Source organism: Petromyzon marinus, chromosome 73, assembly GCF_048934315.1.
Source record: "Petromyzon marinus isolate PM22_M1 ecotype Great Lakes invasive population chromosome 73, UKy_Petmar_22M1.pri1.0, whole genome shotgun sequence".
Lineage (NCBI taxonomy): Eukaryota > Metazoa > Chordata > Hyperoartia > Petromyzontiformes > Petromyzontidae > Petromyzon > Petromyzon marinus.
Window position 1 is genome coordinate 1,796,123 of NC_133739.1, and position 17,336 is coordinate 1,813,458.

Sequence of the window (17,336 nt, forward strand, 5' to 3'; positions counted from 1 at the left end):
AGTGGGTGGGTGAGTGAGTGGGTGAGTGAGTGAGTGGGTGAGTGAGTGGGTGGGTGAGTGAGTGGGTGAGTGAGTGAGTGGGTGAGTGAGTGGGTGGGTGAGTGAGTGGGTGAGTGAGTGAGTGGGTGAGTGAGTGAGTGGGTGAGTGAGTGGGTGAGTGAGTGAGTGAGTGGGTGAGTGAGTGGGTGAGTGGGTGAGTGAGTGGGTGAGTGGGTGAGTGTGCACCGGTCTCAAAAGAGCCTCATCGCTCGTCCCCCACCCCTCCGACGTAAACCCGCGGTGCAATCCGATGTCGCGCCAGCGGCAAACGCCGAATAACCCCGGCCCCTCACGGTGCCGCCACCGCAGGAGCAGCCACCGCCGCCGCCGCCGCCGCCGCCACCCGCGGCAAGAACGACGCCGGCGCCGCCGGCACCGGCGCTCCCCGGCCGGGGCCGCCGGCGTCGGCGTCGGCGGCGTCGGCGGCGTCGGCGTCCCTCCGTCCTCCCCCGGCGGAGACTCCGCCGGGCGTGGGGGCGGTGACGCGAATGCGGTGCACGCGGTGCGGCGCCGGCCTGCGGCGTGGCCAGACGGCGTTCCAGCGCAAGGGCTCGGGGCAGCTCTTCTGCTCCACTCGCTGCCTCATGGCCTACGCCGGCTGCAGCGGCGGAGGCGGCGGAGGAGGAGGAGGAGGCGGTGGAGGAGGCGGAGGAGGAGGAGGAGGCGGCGGAGGCATCGCCAGCAGCTGCGCACACTGCCTCAAGTACGGCCACCCGCCCTCGCTGCTGTCTCTGTCTGTGTCAGTGTGTGAGGGTCTGTGTGTGTGTGTGAGGGTCTGTGTGTGTGTGTGTGAGTCTGTGTGTGTGTGAGGGCAAAACAACCCCCTACCTCCTCGCGGTGCCGGACGGGCAACTCTGTCGTGGACAGTGCTGTGGGGGGAGATCCAATTTTGATTGGCTCCTCCCCTCATGGCATATGTGTCCACCACAGGGGCTAAACGGGGGCTCTGGACGGGTGCGAGGGGCTGGTAACCCCTCCACCTTCAATTAATTACCACTAAACCACGACTTAAATATGTAACTAATAAGCTTGTGCCGGAGGCCCCGGGGGGCCAGGCATCTATGACGTCTCCTGGCCAAACCCCAATTGGCGGAGCCAGGAGATTGAATCTCTACCCTCGGGGCTACTCCAGAAACAACGAAAAGCCACTACGGTTGGCCACGTGGAATGTTCGAACGCTCACTGCAGAGGAGAGGCTGCCACTCCTCTGTCGGGAGCTGGACCGGTACCGCCTGGATCTATGCGGCATTCAGGAGGTCCGGTGGACCGGCTCTGGCTCCTGCCACCATGAGGGGTGGACAGTCCTCTACTCGGGGCAGCAGACTGCCAAACAACAGGGTGTGGGTCTTCTTTTGAACAAAAGAATGAAGGGGGCGTGGGAGCGTGGCGGTGAGGTGTGGGAAGCTGTAAGCCCCAGGCTACTTTGGGCTCGCCTTCCCATCAACCGGAGGCGAGGAATGGTGGTCGTGGTTACTTATGCCCCCACCGAAGATGAACATCCGTGGAGGGATGCAGGCAAAGCCGATGAGTCAGATGCCTTCTGTGACCTCCTGTCACAGGTGCTGGCTAAAGTGGCCCCTCGGGATAGAGTCATCATGTTGGGTGACTTCAATGCCCGAGTTGGTCATGATACTGGCACCTGGTCTGGAGTGATTGGAGGGCATGGGCCAGATCAGCTCAATAACAACGGTAGGAGGCTGCTAGATTTTTGTGCAGCCCATGGGCTTGTAATTACCAACACGCTGTTCCGGCATCGGCGCATCCACACAACATCATGGATGCATGCCGGGTCCAAGCAAGAACATCTGCTGGACTACATAGTGACGGACCAGCGAATGCGAGCCCATGTTCTTGACACCAGGACCTACCGTGGAGCTGATCTGCCCTCTGACCATTGACTAGTCATCTGTAAGATGCGCCTGCCATTCTTCCACTACGGTGGTGGGTGTACACCCAGGACCCCATTCCAACCTAAAGTGGCCTGGTCTCAGTTATCTGATGAAAGTTGCAAGCGAGAATTTCATCATCGCTTGCGGCTGGGATTGGCATCGTCCCCGACTCCTCCTGATGTCGAGGGTAAATGGGCGAGGTTTAGGACTGTGACTCATGCAGCTGCAATGGCTGCTTTGGGTACGCGGTCCAGACCTCCCCAGACACCCTGGATGACAGAGGAGTTGTTCAGGATGGTTGAGAAAAAGCGACAGGCCCACTGTCATCGGCTACAGAATCCCACGTCAGAGAATGAGGAGGCTTACCGCAGCCTTCGCTCGGAGGTTCGGAGAGCCGTGAGGCGCTGCAAGGATGGGTTGTGGTCGCGGGTTGCTGAGGAGATGGAGTCTGCCTCAGTGGCCCGTGATCACAAATCTCTATTTAACTCCATCAAAAAAGTAACCTGCAGCGCCACACCTATTACCATCATTAGGGGAAAAAACGGTGATCCAATTTCCGACCCCCAGGAATAGGTTCGCAGATTTGCTGAGCATTTCTGTGAGGTCCTGGGGGAGGGAAAATCCCTCAGCCAGGAAAACATCGTGGCACAAAGTGAGGATGACCCTGCTGAGGCTGCGGTGCCTCAAATATCGGATGAAGTCACCCCCTGTGAGTGGCTGGCTGAGGTGCCAGCTGCTGATGAAGTATTGAAGGCGATCCGGAGTCTGAGACCAGGAAAGGCAGCGGGCAGAGATGATCTCCCAAGCGAAATGCTGAGGGAGGGTGGCGTTTGTGCACAGACTGCCCTATATGACATAACAACAGTCTGGACCACTGGACGGGTTCCGCAGGATTGGAAGGATGCCCTGGTGGTCCCCCTTTTTAAGAAGGGGGACCGCACAGACTGTAACAACTACAGGGGCATCTCACTCCTCAGTGTGCCGGGAAAGGTCCTGGCAAGGATTATTCAGCATCGCCTTGCCAGGCACGCTGAGGAGAGGCTTGCGGAGCCCCAATGCGGTTTCAGGAAAGGGCGGTCCTGCACAGATGCCATATTTTCTGTCCGTCTGCTACAGCAGAGGTGTAGGGAATTCCAACAAGACCTACATCTCTGCTTTATTGACCTGGTCAAGGCCTATGATACCATCAGTAGGCCTGGGCTCTGGATCGTTCTTCGTGCTTTTGGAGTACCTGACCCTCTGCTCACGATCATTAAGGACCTTCATGATGGTGAGCGGGCCCGGGTAAAACTACGTGGCCGGGAGTCAGAGCCATTCCCTGTACACCTTGGGGTGCGACAGGGATGTCCTCTGGCTCCCACATTATTTAACATCTATTTTGACCACGTAGTTCGTGAAGCCTTCAATAGCTGTACCGGGGGAATCTCCATATGGTACAGATATAATGGGAGGCTAATCGATGCCCGGGTGCGGTCAAGGGATGGCTCCCTATTGCTCAACCACGTTATGTATGCTGATGACTTGGTAATAGCTGCTCAGTCAGAGGAGGAGTTGGAGACGCTGCTGCTGAGACTGGAGCGTGCCACTAAGAGGTGGGGCCTTACCATCAGCCCCACCAAAACTAAGCACCTGCCTGGGTATTTTGTACCATCGGACACTCCACCCCCACAACTCCCAATCGGTGATGGGGCAGTTGTGGAGAGAGTGGAGAGTTTCCCATACCTGGGCAGTGTGCTTATGACTGGCTCCAGTTTAACAGCAGAGGTCTCACTCCGAATCAGTCGAGCGGCAATATCTTTTCATCGGTTGCGTAACGCTGTGTGGAAGCTACCTGGTCTGTCGCTCCGCACTAAGCTTCAGGTCTTCTCGGCCACGGTCATTCCCTCCCTTCTCTACGCTTGCGAAACGTGGACCCCCCTAATGGAACATCTTCGCCGGTTAGAAACATTTAGGCTGGCCTGCCTACGATCCATCCTGGGTTTAACCAGACTGGATTGTGTGAGGAGCTCACAAATCCTTGAAAGATCTGGGCAGGGTCCCATCGGTGAGCTCCTCCGGCAGGCAAGGCTGCGATGGCTGGGTCATGTAGCCCGCATGCCCAGCCACCGCATGCCGAAACAGCTTTTGTTTGGCCGGATTGAGGGGGCTAAGCGGGCGCGGCACGGGCTAGAGAAGAGATGGAGTGATGTGGTACAGGAGGACGTGGAGCTGAGTGGACTTGCCGATGACTGGTACCAGCGGTGTCAAGATCGGCCTCTGTGGAGGAGGCTCGTGAAGGATGCTACTGGGCAGTTGGAGGCAGTCGCCCTCCAACAACAACGGAGGGCGGAGGAGCGACGCTCACAACAGCGAGCGGAGCGCCGGGTGGCTAAAGCACAGCAGGTTGGCACAGTAGGGGGCACAGGTGGTGCATCAGCCAGTCATCTCAGTCAGTCGACCCGTGGCACCTGCTGGGTCTGCCCCGTGACCTCCTGCCAGCGGGCGTTCGACACTTCACGTGGCCTCACGGTGCACATAGCCTGGCACAAGCGTCGTGGTGACGTCACCGCCACTTAGTGGCGAATGGCGGTTGTTGTTGTTGTTGTTGTTGTGTGAGGGTCTGTGTGTGTGTGAGTCTGTGTGTGTGTGTGTGAGTCTGTGTGAGTCTGTGTGTGTGTGTGAGTCTGTGTGTGTGTGAGTCTGTGTGTGTGTGTGAGGGTCTGTGTGTGTGTGTGAGTCTGTGTGTGTGTGTGAGTCTGTGTGTGTGTGAGTCTGTGTGTGTGTGAGTCTGTGTGTGTGTGAGTCTGTGTGTGTGTGAGTCTGTGTGTGTGTGTGAGTGTCTGTGTGTGTGTGTGTGTGAGGGTCTGTGTGTGTGTGTGTGGGTCTGTGTGTGTGTGTGAGTCTGTGTGTGTGTGAGTCTATGTGTGTGTGTGTGTGTCTGTGTGTGTGAGTCTCTGTGTGTGTGTGTGAGTCTGTGTGTGTGTGTGAGTCTATGTGTGTGAGAGTCTGTGTGTGTGAGAGTCTGTGTGTGTGTCTGTGTGTGTGAGAGTCTATGTGTGTGGGTGAGAGTCTGTGTGTGGCTGTGTGTCTGCGTGTGTGTGTCTGTGTGAGTCTGTGTGTGTGTGAATTTGTGTGGTTGTGTGTCTGTGTGTGCAAGTCTATGTGTGTCTGTGTGTGTGTCGGTGATGATTATCTGAACCGGACATGGGCCTCCCCTAGGTCGACTCGGCCTCAAATGAGTACCTGGTGCAGTGTGTAGTGAACATTGCTAGCACTGGGGAGACAAAGGCGGTCGGGCGTGGTGCTGGCCACCCACCCCATTGTGTACCGTACCGGCCTTCATAGGTGCTCGCTAACAACACTTGCCCCTACGGTCTGTTAAGGCTGTACGGGGACCTTTGCCTGTGTGTGTGTGTGCCTTAGTAGGTGCTGCTACTCACTAACAACACTTGCCCCTACGGCCTGTTAAAGCTGTACGGGGGACCATTGCCTGTGTGTGTGTGTGTGCCTTAGTAGGTGCTGCTACTCGCTAACAGCACTTGCCCCTACAGTCTGTTAAGGCTGTATGGGGACCTTTGCCTGTGTGTGTGTGCCTTAGTAGGTGCTGCTACTCGCTAACAGCACTTGCCCCTACAGTCTGTTACAGGCTACACGGGGGACCTTTGCCTGTGTGTGTGTCTTAGTAGGTGCTGCTACTCGCTAACAGCACTTGCCCCTACAGTCTGTTACAGGCTGTACGGGGGACCTTTGCCTGTGTGTGTGTGTGTGTGTCTTAGTAGGTCCTGCTACTCGCTAACAACACTTGCCCCTATGGCCTGTTAAGGCTGTACGGGGGACCTTTGCCTGTGTGTGTGTGTGTGTGTGCCTTTGTAGGTGCTGCTACTCACTAACAACACTTGCCCCTACAGTCTGTTACAGGCTGTACGGGGGACCTTTGCCTGTGTGTGTGTGTGTGTGTGCCTTAGTAGGTGCTGCTACTCACTAACAACACTTGCCCCTACAGTCTGTTACAGGCTACACGGGGGACCTTTGTCCTTGTGTGTGTGCCTTGGTAGGTGCTGCTACTCACTAACAACACTTGCCCCTATAGTCTGTTACAGGCTACACGGGGAACCTTTGCCTGTGTGTGTGTGTACCTTAGTAGGTGCTGCTACTCACTAACAACACTTGCCCCTACAGTCTGTTACAGGCTACACGGGGGACCTTTGCCTGTGTGTGTGTGCCTTAGTAGGGGCTGCTACTCGCTAACAACACTTGCCCTGATGGCCTGTTACAGGCTGTACGGGGACCTTTGTCTGTGTGTGTGTGCCTTTGTAGGTGCTGCTACTCACTAACAGCACTTGCCCCTACGGCCTGTTACAGGCTACACGGGGGACCTTTGCTTGTGTGTGTGTGCCTTAGTAGGTGCTGCTACTCGCTAACAGCACTTGCCCCTACAGTCTGTTACAGGCTACACGGGGGACCTTTGCCTGTGTGTGTGTGTGCCTTAGTAGGTGCTGCTACTCGCTAACAACACTTGCCCCTACGGCCTGTTACAGGCTGTACAGGGATCTTTGCCTGTGTGTGTGTGTGCCTTAGTAGGTGCTGCTACTCGCTAACAACACTTGCCCACAGCAGCCTGCTCAGGCTACACGGGGGATCTTTGTCCTTGTGTGTGTGCCTTGGTAGGTGCTGCTACTCGCTAACAACACTTGCCCTGATGGCCTGTTAAGGCTGTACGGGGATCTTTGTCGTTGTGTGTGTGTGTGTGTGCCTTAGTAGGTGCTGCTACTTGCTAACAGCACTTGCCCACAGCAGCCTGCTCAGGCTACACGGGGGATCTTTGTCCTTGTGTGTGTGTGTGTGTGCCTTGGTAGGTGCTGCTACTCACTAACAACACTTGCCCCTACAGTCTGTTACAGGCTACACGGGGGACCTTTGCCTGTGTGTGTGTTCCACCCCTGCCACCACCCCCCCGCGTCTCCCCCAAGGCGTCTGGCGCCCGGCGAGGCGATCCGGGCGGGCGAGGGGCCCATGGCACGGGAATTCTGCAGCGCCAACTGCGCCTCTCTGGACCTGGACCCGGAGGCGAACCCGGAGCCACCGGCCGTGGCCTGCTCCATCTGTGGCAAGACGGCAACGGTGAGGAAGGGAGCACGAGGGGAGAGCGGGGAACACGCGTGGGTGGGTGGGTGGAGTGGGTGAGTGGGTGGGTGGGTGGGTGAGTGGGTGGGTGGGTGGGTGAGTGAGTGGGTGGGTGGGTGAGTGGGTGGGTGGGTGGGTGGGTGAGTGGGTGGGTGGTTGAGTGGGTGGGTGGGTGGGTGAGTGGGTGGGTGGGTGGATGGGTGAGTGGGTGGGTGGGTGAGTGGGTGGGTGGGTGGGTGAGTGAGTGGGTGGGTGGGTGGGTGAGTGGGTGGGTGGGTGGGTGAGTGGGTGGGTGGGTGGGTGAGTGAGTGGGTGGGTGGGTGAGTGGGTGGGTGGGTGAGTGGGTGGGTGAGTGGGTGGGTGGGTGAGTGGGTGGGTGGGTGGGTGAGTGGGTGGGTGGGTGGGTGAGTGGATGGGTGGGTGAGTGGATGGGTGAGTGGATGGGTGGGTGAGTGGATGGGTGGGTGAGTGGATGGGTGAGTGGGTGGATGGGTGGTTGAGTGAGTGGGTGAGTGGGTGGGTGGGTGGGTGGGTCGGTGGGTGGGTGGGTGGGTGAGTGGGTGGGTGAGTGGGTGGGTGGGTGAGTGGGTGGGTGGGTGAGTGGGTGGGTGAGTGGGTGGGTGGGTGAGTGAGTGGGTGGGTGAGTGGGTGGGTGAGTGGGTGGGTGGGTGGGTGGGTGAGTGGATGGGTGGGTGGATGGGTGAGTGGATGGGTGGGTGAGTGGATGGGTGAGTGGATGGGTGGGTGAGTGGATGGGTGGGTGGATGGGTGGTTGAGTGAGTGGGTGGGTGGGTGAGTGAGTGAGTGAGTGGGTGGGTGGGTGGGTGAGTGGATGGGTGGGTGAGTGGATGGGTGGGTGGGTGAGTGGGTGGGTGGGTGGGTGAGTGGGTGGGTGGGTGGGTGGGTGAGCGGGTGGGTGAGTGGGTGAGCGGGTGGGTGAGTGGGTGAGCGGGTGGGTGGGTGGGTGAGCGGGTGGGTGGGTGGGTGAGCGGGTGGGTGGGTGGGTGAGCGGGTGGGTGGGTGGGTGAGCGGGTGGGTGAGTGGATGGGTGGGTGAGTGGATGGGTGGGTGGGTGAGTGGGTGGGTGGGTGAGTGGGTGGTTGAGTGAGTGGGTGAGTGGGTGGGTGGGTGAGTGGGTGGGTGGGTGGGTGAGTCGGTGGGTCAGTCGGTGGGTCAGTCGGTTGGTGAGTGGGTGGGTGAGTGGGTGGGTGAGTGGATTGGTGGGTGAGTGGGTGAGTGAGTGGATGGGTGGGTGAGTGGATTGGTGGGTGAGTGGATGGGTGGGTGAGTGGATGGGTGGGTGAGTGAGTGGATGAGTGGGTGATTGAATGTATGAGTGGGTGAGTGAGTGTGTGTGTGAGTGAGTGGACGAGTGAGTGAGTGGGTGTGTGAGTGAGTGAGTGTGTGAGTGGACGAGTGAGTGAGTGGGTGTGTGAGTGAGTGAGTGTGTGAGTGAGTGGACGAGTGAGTGAGTGGACGAGTGAGTGAGTGTGTGAGTGAGTGGACGAGTGAGTGAGTGTGTGTGTGAGTGAGTGGACGAGTGTCTGAGTGAGTGTGTGAGTGAGTGGACGAGTGAGTGTGTGTGTGAGTGAGTGAGTGTGAGTGAACGAGTGTCTGAGTGAGTGGACGAGTGTCTGAGTGTGTGAGTGAATGGACGAGTGAGTGTGTGTGTGAGTGGACGAGTGTCTGAGTGAGTGGACGAGTGAGTGTCTGAGTGAGTGAGTGAGTGGACGAGTGAGTGAGTGGACGAGTGAGTGTGTGAGTGAGTGGATGAGTGAGTGTGTGAGTGAGTGAGTGGACGAGTGAGTGAGTGAGTGGACGAGTGTCTGAGTGAGTGTGTGAGTGAGTGGACGAGTGTCTGAGTGGACGAGTGAGTGAGTGTGTGAGTGAGTGAGTGGACGAGTGTCTGAGTGAGTGTCTGAGTGAGTGTGTGAGTGAGTGAGTGGACGAGTGAGTGTCTGAGTGAGTGAGTGAGTGTCTGAGTGTCTGAGTGGACGAGTGAGTGTCTAACCATCGAGCAAAGACGGTCACCGGATCGCGCGCTTCTGCCGCCGTGTGGAACGGTCTTCTGATAATTCGGAAGCCATCGGAGCTGTCCGCTTTTATAAATCATCATTTAGATTGACAAACTCATTTCTGTAGAACTGCTCTTTGTTGTTGTTGTGTAGTTTGTTGTCTCCCCACCACCACCCGCCCGATTAGCGTGGTCGGCTATGTTTGGGGTGGTGCGATAGAAGTTCAGCGTGCCTACACGCGTCTCTCTTTGTGCCTCTCCCTCCCCTGTCGTGTCACTCCCCTCCCTCCCTCCCTCCCTCCCTCCCTCCCTCCCTCCCTCCCTCCCTCTCTCACCCCTCCCTCCCCCCCTCCCTCCCTCCCTCCCTCCCTCCTTCCTTCCTTCCCTCCCTCCCTCCCTCCCATCCCCTCCCTCCCTCCCTCTCTCACCCTCCCTCCCATCCCCTCCCTCCCTTCCTCTCTCACCCTCTCACCCCTCCCTCCCTCACCCCCACTCACCCTCTCCCCCACCGTCTCTTTCTCTCCCTCTCTCTTACCCCCGCCCCCTCCAATCGTCACCCCTCCCCCCCCCCACTCTGCTCCCTCTCTCCCCGCACCGCCGTGTCTCACCCCTCACCACCACCACCGCCACCACCACCACCACCACCACCCACGCAAGGCGAGGCACGAGATCAGCTTCCAGAACTGCGTCTACCGCCTCTGCAGCGACTTGTGCTTCTCGCGCTTCCGCACGGCCAACAAGCTGTCGCTGAACGCGTGCGACCACTGCCAGCGAGCCTGCCCCAAGGAGCTGCTGGCCGAGTTCGTGCTGCCTCCCTCACGCATCCCCCCCACCCCCACCCCCACCGCCGCCACCCCCACCGCCCCCGCCCCCGCCGCCGCGGGCGGAGAGACGGCGGAGGACAACCCGGGGCAGCCGTCGCGCCGGTTCTGCTCCAGCGAATGCATGCATCGCTACAAGCAGGTGAGGTGCTGGTGCTGGTGGTGGTGCTGGTGGTGGGAGGTGGTGGTGGTGGTGGAGGTGGTGGTGGTGGAGGTGGTGGTGGAGGTGGTGGTGGTGGAGGCGGTGGTGGTGGTGGAGGTGGTGGTGGTGGTGGTGGAGGTGGTGGTGGTGGTGGTGGAGGTGGTGGTGGTGGTGGTGGCGGTGGTGGTGGTGGTGGCGGTGGGTGGTGGTGGTGGAGGTGGTGGTGGTGGTGGAGTGGTGGTGGTGGTCTCTCCACCCACAGCTCCCTCCTTCATCCACAGCTCTCTCCCTCCATCCACGGCTCCCTCCTTCATCGACGGCTGCCTCCTTCATTCACAGCTCCCTCCTTCATCCACAGCTCTCTCCTTCATCCACAGCTCCCTCCTTCATCCACAGCTCCCTCCTTCATCCACAGCTCTCTCCTTCATCCACAGCTCCCTCCTTCATCCACAGCTCTCTCCCTCCATCCACAGCTCCCTCCCTCATCCACAGCTCTCTCCCTCCATCCACGGCTCCCTCCTTCATCGACGGCTGCCTCCTTCATCCACAGCTCCCTCCTTCATCCACAGCTCTCTCCTTCATCCACAGCTCCCTCCTTCATCCACAGCTCTCTCCTTCATCCACAGCTCCCTCCTTCATCCACAGCTCTCTCCTTCATCCACAGCTCCCTCCTTCATCCACAGCTCCCTCCCTCATCCACAGCTCTCTCCCTCCATCCACGGCTCCCTCCCTCCATCCACGGCTCCCTCCTTCATCGACGGCTGCCTCCTTCATCCACAGCTCTCTCCACCCACAGCTCCCTCCTTCATCCACAGCTCTCTCCTTCATCCACAGCTCCCTCCTTCATCCACAGCTCTCTCCTTCATCCACAGCTCCCTCCTTCATCCACAGCTCCCTCCTTCATCCACAGTTCTCTCCTTCATCCACGGCTCCCTGTTTCATCGACGGCCGCCTCCTTCATCCACAGCTCTCTCCTTCATCCACAGCTCTCTCCTTCATCCACAGTTCTCTCCTTCATCCACAGCTCCCTCCTTCATCCACATCTCTCTCCTTCATCCACAGCTCTCTCCTTCATCCACAGCCCTCTCCATCCACGGCTCCCTCCTTCATCCACAGCTCTCTCTTCATCCACAGCTCCCTCCTTCACCCACAGCTCTCTCTTTCATCCACAGCTCCTTCCTTCATCCACAGCTCCCTTCTTCATCGACAGCTCCCTCCTAAATCCACAGCTCTCTCCTCCATCCACAGCTCTCTCCTTCATCCACAGCTCCCTCCTCCATCCACAGCTCCCTCCTTCATCCATAGCTCCCTCCTACATCCACAGTTCTCTCCTTCATCCACAGCTTCCTCCTTCATGCACGGTTCCCTCCTTCATCCACAGCTCTCCCCTTCATCCACAGCTCTCCCCTTCATCCACGGCTCCCTCCTTCATCCACAGCTCCCTCGTTCATCCACAGCTCTCTCCTTCATCCACAGCTCCCTCCTTCATCCACAGCTCCCTCCTTCATCCACAGCTCTCTCCTTCATCCACAGCTCCCTCCTTCATCCACAGCTCTCTCCCTCCATCCACAGCTCCCTCCCTCATCCACAGCTCTCTCCCTCCATCCACGGCTCCCTCCTTCATCGACGGCTGCCTCCTTCATCCACAGCTCCCTCCTTCATCCACAGCTCTCTCCTTCATCCACAGCTCCCTCCTTCATCCACAGCTCTCTCCTTCATCCACAGCTCCCTCCTTCATCCACAGCTCCCTCCCTCATCCACAGCTCTCTCCCTCCATCCACGGCTCCCTCCCTCCATCCACGGCTCCCTCCTTCATCGACGGCTGCCTCCTTCATCCACAGCTCTCTCCACCCACAGCTCCCTCCTTCATCCACAGCTCTCTCCTTCATCCACAGCTCCCTCCTTCATCCACAGCTCCCTCCCTCATCCACAGCTCTCTCCCTCCATCCACGGCTCCCTCTTTCATCCACAGCTCTCTCCTTCATCCACAGCTCCCTCCTTCATCCACAGCTCCCTCCTTCATCCACAGTTCTCTCCTTCATCCACGGCTCCCTGTTTCATCGACGGCCGCCTCCTTCATCCACAGCTCTCTCCTTCATCCACAGCTCTCTCCTTCATCCACAGTTCTCTCCTTCATCCACAGCTCCCTCCTTCATCCACATCTCTCTCCTTCATCCACAGCTCTCTCCTTCATCCACAGCCCTCTCCATCCATGGCTCCCTCCTTCATCCACAGCTCTCTCTTCATCCACAGCTCCCTCCTTCACCCACAGCTCTCTCTTTCATCCACAGCTCCTTCCTTCATCCACAGCTCCCTTCTTCATCGACAGCTCCCTCCTAAATCCACAGCTCTCTCCTCCATCCACAGCTCTCTCCTTCATCCACAGCTCCCTCCTCCATCCACAGCTCCCTCCTTCATCCATAGCTCCCTCCTACATCCACAGTTCTCTCCTTCATCCACAGCTTCCTCCTTCATGCACGGTTCCCTCCTTCATCCACAGCTCTCCCCTTCATCCACAGCTCTCCCCTTCATCCACGGCTCCCTCCTTCATCCACAGCTCCCTCGTTCATCCACAGCTCCCTCCTTCATCCACAGCTCTCTCCTTCATCCACAGCTCCCTCCTTCATCCACAGCTCTCTCCCTCCATCCACAGCTCCCTCCCTCATCCACAGCTCTCTCCCTCCATCCACGGCTCCCTCCTTCATCGACGGCTGCCTCCTTCATCCACAGCTCCCTCGTTCATCCACAGCTCTCTCCTTCATCCACAGCTCCCTCCTTCATCGACAGCTCTCTCCTTCATCCACAGCTCCCTCCTTCATCCACAGCTCCCTCCCTCATCCACAGCTCTCTCCCTCCATCCACGGCTCCCTCCCTCCATCCACGGCTCCCTCCTTCATCGACGGCTGCCTCCTTCATCCACAGCTCTCTCCACCCACAGCTCCCTCCTTCATCCACAGCTCTCTCCTTCATCCACAGCTCCCTCCTTCATCCACAGCTCTCTCCTTCATCCACAGCTCCCTCCTTCATCCACAGCTCCCTCCTTCATCCACAGTTCTCTCCTTCATCCACGGCTCCCTGTTTCATCGACGGCCGCCTCCTTCATCCACAGCTCTCTCCTTCATCCACAGCTCTCTCCTTCATCCACAGTTCTCTCCTTCATCCACAGCTCCCTCCTTCATCCACATCTCTCTCCTTTATCCACGGCTCCATCCTTCATCCACAGCTCTCTCTTCATCCACAGCTCCCTCCTTCACCCACAGCTCTCTCTTTCATCCACAGCTCCTTCCTTCATCCACAGCTCCCTTCTTCATCGACAGCTCCCTCCTAAATCCACAGCTCTCTCCTCCATCCACAGCTCTCTCCTTCATCCACAGCTCCCTCCTCCATCCACAGCTCCCTCCTTCATCCATAGCTCCCTCCTACATCCACAGTTCTCTCCTTCATCCACAGCTTCCTCCTTCATGCACGGTTCCCTCCTTCATCCACAGCTCTCCCCTTCATCCACAGCTCTCCCCTTCATCCACGGCTCCCTCCTTCATCCACAGCTCCCTCGTTCATCCACAGCTCTCTCCTTCATCCACAGCTCCCTCCTTCATCCACAGCTCCCTCCTTCATCCACAGCTCTCTCCTTCATCCACAGCTCCCTCCTTCATCCACAGCTCTCTCCCTCCATCCACAGCTCCCTCCCTCATCCACAGCTCTCTCCCTCCATCCACAGCTCCCTCCTTCATCCACAGCTCTCTCCTTCATCCACAGCTCCCTCTTTCATCCACAGCTCTCTCCTTCATCCACAGCTCCCTCCTTCATCCACAGCTCCCTCCCTCATCCACAGCTCTCTCCCTCCATCCATGGCTCCCTCCCTCCATCCACGGCTCCCTCCTTCATCGACGGCTGCCTCCTTCATCCACAGCTCTCTCCACCCACAGCTCCCTCCTTCATCCACAGCTCTCTCCTTCATCCACAGCTCCCTCCTTCATCCACAGCTCTCTCCTTCATCCACAGCTCCCTCCTTCATCCACAGCTCCCTCCTTCATCCACAGTTCTCTCCTTCATCCACGGCTCCCTGTTTCATCGACGGCCGCCTCCTTCATCCACAGCTCTCTCCTTCATCCACAGCTCTCTCCTTCATCCACAGTTCTCTCCTTCATCCACAGCTCCCTCCTTCATCCACATCTCTCTCCTTCATCCACAGCTCTCTCCTTCATCCACAGCCCTCTCCATCCACGGCTCCCTCCTTCATCCACAGCTCTCTCTTCATCCACAGCTCCCTCCTTCACCCACAGCTCTCTCTTTCATCCACAGCTCCTTCCTTCATCCACAGCTCCCTTCTTCATCGACAGCTCCCTCCTAAATCCACAGCTCTCTCCTCCATCCACAGCTCTCTCCTTCATCCACAGCTCCCTCCTCCATCCACAGCTCCCTCCTTCATCCATAGCTCCCTCCTACATCCACAGTTCTCTCCTTCATCCACAGCTTCCTCCTTCATGCACGGTTCCCTCCTTCATCCACAGCTCTCCCCTTCATCCACAGCTCTCCCCTTCATCCACGGCTCCCTCCTTCATCCACAGCTCCCTCGTTCATCCACAGCTCTCTCCTTCATCCACAGCTCTCTACTTCACCCACAGCTCCCTCCTTCATCCACAGCTCCCTCATTCACCCACGGCTCCCTCCTTCATCCACAGCTCCCTCATTCACCCACAGCTCCCTCCTCACCCACAGCTCCCTCCTTCATCCACAGCTCTCTCTTTCACCCAAAGCTCCCTCCTTCATCCACAGCTCCCACTTTCATCCACAGTTCCCACCTTCATCCACAGCTCTCTTCATTCACCCACAGCTCCCTGCTTCATCCAACAGCTCCCTCCTTCATCCACAGCTCTCTCCCTCATCGACAGCTCCCTCGTTCATCCACAGTTCCCTCCTTCATCTACAGCTCTCTCCATCCACGGCTCCCTCCTTCATCCACAGCTCTCTCCTTCACCCACAGCTCTCTCCTTCATCCACAGCTCCCTCCTTCATCCACAGCTCCCTCCTTCATCCACAGCTCTCTCCATCCACGGCTCCCTCCTTCATCCACAGCTCTCTCCTTCACCCACAGCTCTCTCCTTCATCCACAGCTCCCTCCTTCATCCACAGCTCCCTCCTTCATCCACAGCTCTCTCCTTCATCCACAGCTCTCTCCTTCATCCACAGCTCCCTCCTTCATCCACAGCTCCCTCCTTCATCCACAGCTCTCTCCTTCATCCACAGCTCCCTCCTTCATCCACAGCTCTCTCCTTCATCCACAGCTCCCTCCTTCATCCACAGGTCTCTCCTTCATCCACGGCTCCCTCCATCCACGGCTCTATCCTTCATCCACAGCTCCCTCCTTCATCCACAGCTCCCTCCTTCATCCACAGCTCTTTCCTTCATCCACAGCTCCCTCCTTCATCCACAGCTCCCTCCTTCATCGACGGCTGCCTCCTTCATCCACAGCTATCTTTTTCATCCACAGCTCTCTCCTTCATCCACAGCTCACTCCTTCATGCACAGCTCTCTCCTTCATCGACGGCTGCCTCCTTCATCCACAGCTATCTCCTTCATCCACAGCTCTCTCCTTCATCCACAGCTCTCTCCTTCATCCACAGCTCTCTCCTTCATCCACAGCTCCCTCCTTCATCCACTGCTTCCTCCTTCATCCACAGCTCTCTCTTTCATCCACAGCTCCCTGCTTCATCCACAGCTCCCTTCTTCATCGACAGCTCCCTCCTAAATCCACAGCTCTCTCCTCCATCCACAGCTCTCTCCTTCATCCACAGCTCCCTCCTTCACCCACAGCTCTCTCCTTCACCCACAGCTCCCTCCTTCATCCACAGCTCTTTCTTTCACCCAAAGCTCCCTTCTTCATCCACAGCTCCCTCCTAAATCCACAGCTCTCTCCTCCAACCACAGCTCTCTCCTTCATCCACAGCTCCCTCCTCCATCCACAGCTCCCTCCTTCATCCACAGCTCCCTCCTTCATCCACAGCTCCCTCCTTCATCGACGGCTGCCTCCTTCATCCACAGCTATCTCCTTCATCCACAGCTCTCTCCTTCATCCACAGCTCACTCCTTCATGCACAGCTCTCTCCTTCATCGACGGCTGCCTCCTTCATCCACAGCTATCTCCTTCATCGACGGCTGGCTCCTTCATCCACAGCTATCTCCTTCATTCACAGCTCTCTCCTTCATCCACAGCTCACTCCTTCCACGGCTCTATCTTTCATCCACAGCTCCCTCCTTCATCCACAGCTCTCTCCTTCATCCACAGCTCCCTCCTTCATCCACAGCTCCCTCCTTCATCGACGGCTGCCTCCTTCATCCCCAGCTCCCTCCTTCATCCACAGCTCTCTCCTTCATCCACAGCTCCCTCCTTCATCCACTGCTTCCTCCTTCATCCACAGCTCTCTCTTTCATCCACAGCTCCCTCCTTCATCCACAGCTCCCTTCTTCATCGACAGCTCCCTCCTAAATCCACAGCTCCCTCCTTCATCGACGGCTGCCTCCTTCATCCACAGCTATCTCCTTCATCCACAGCTCTCTCCTTCATCCACAGCTCACTCCTTCATCCACAGCTCTCTCCTTCATCCACAGCTCTCTCCTTCATCCACAGCTCTCTCCTTCATCCACAGCTCCCTCCTTCATCCACAGCTCTCTCCTTCATCCACAGCTCCCTCCTTCATCCACTGCTTCCTCCTTCATCCACAGCTCTCTCTTTCATCCACAGCTCCCTCCTTCATCCACAGCTCCCTTCTTCATCGACAGCTCCCTCCTAAATCCACAGCTCTCTCCTCCATCCACAGCTCTCTCCTTCATCCACAGTTCCCTCCTTCACCCACAGCTCTCTCCTTCACCCACAGCTCCCTCCTTCACCCACAGCTCTCTCCTTCACCCACAGCTCCCTCCTTCATCCACAGCTCTCTCTTCATCCACAGCTCCCTCCTTCACCCACAGCTCTCTCTTTCATCCACAGCTCCTTCTTTCATCCACAGCTCCCTTCTTCATCGACAGCTCCCTCCTAAATCCACAGCTCTCTCCTCCATCCACAGCTCTCTCCTTCATCCACAGCTCCCTCCTCCATCCACAGCTCCCTCCTTCATCCATAGCTCCCTCCTACATCCACAGTTCTCTCCTTCATCCACAGCTTCCTCCTTCATGCACGGTTCCCTCCTTCATCCACAGCTCTCCTCTTCATCCACAGCTCTCCCCTTCATCCACGGCTCCCTCCTTCATCCACAGCTCCCTCGTTCATCCACAGCTCTCTCCTTCATCCACAGCTCCCTCCTTCATCCACAGCTCCCTCCTTCATCCAC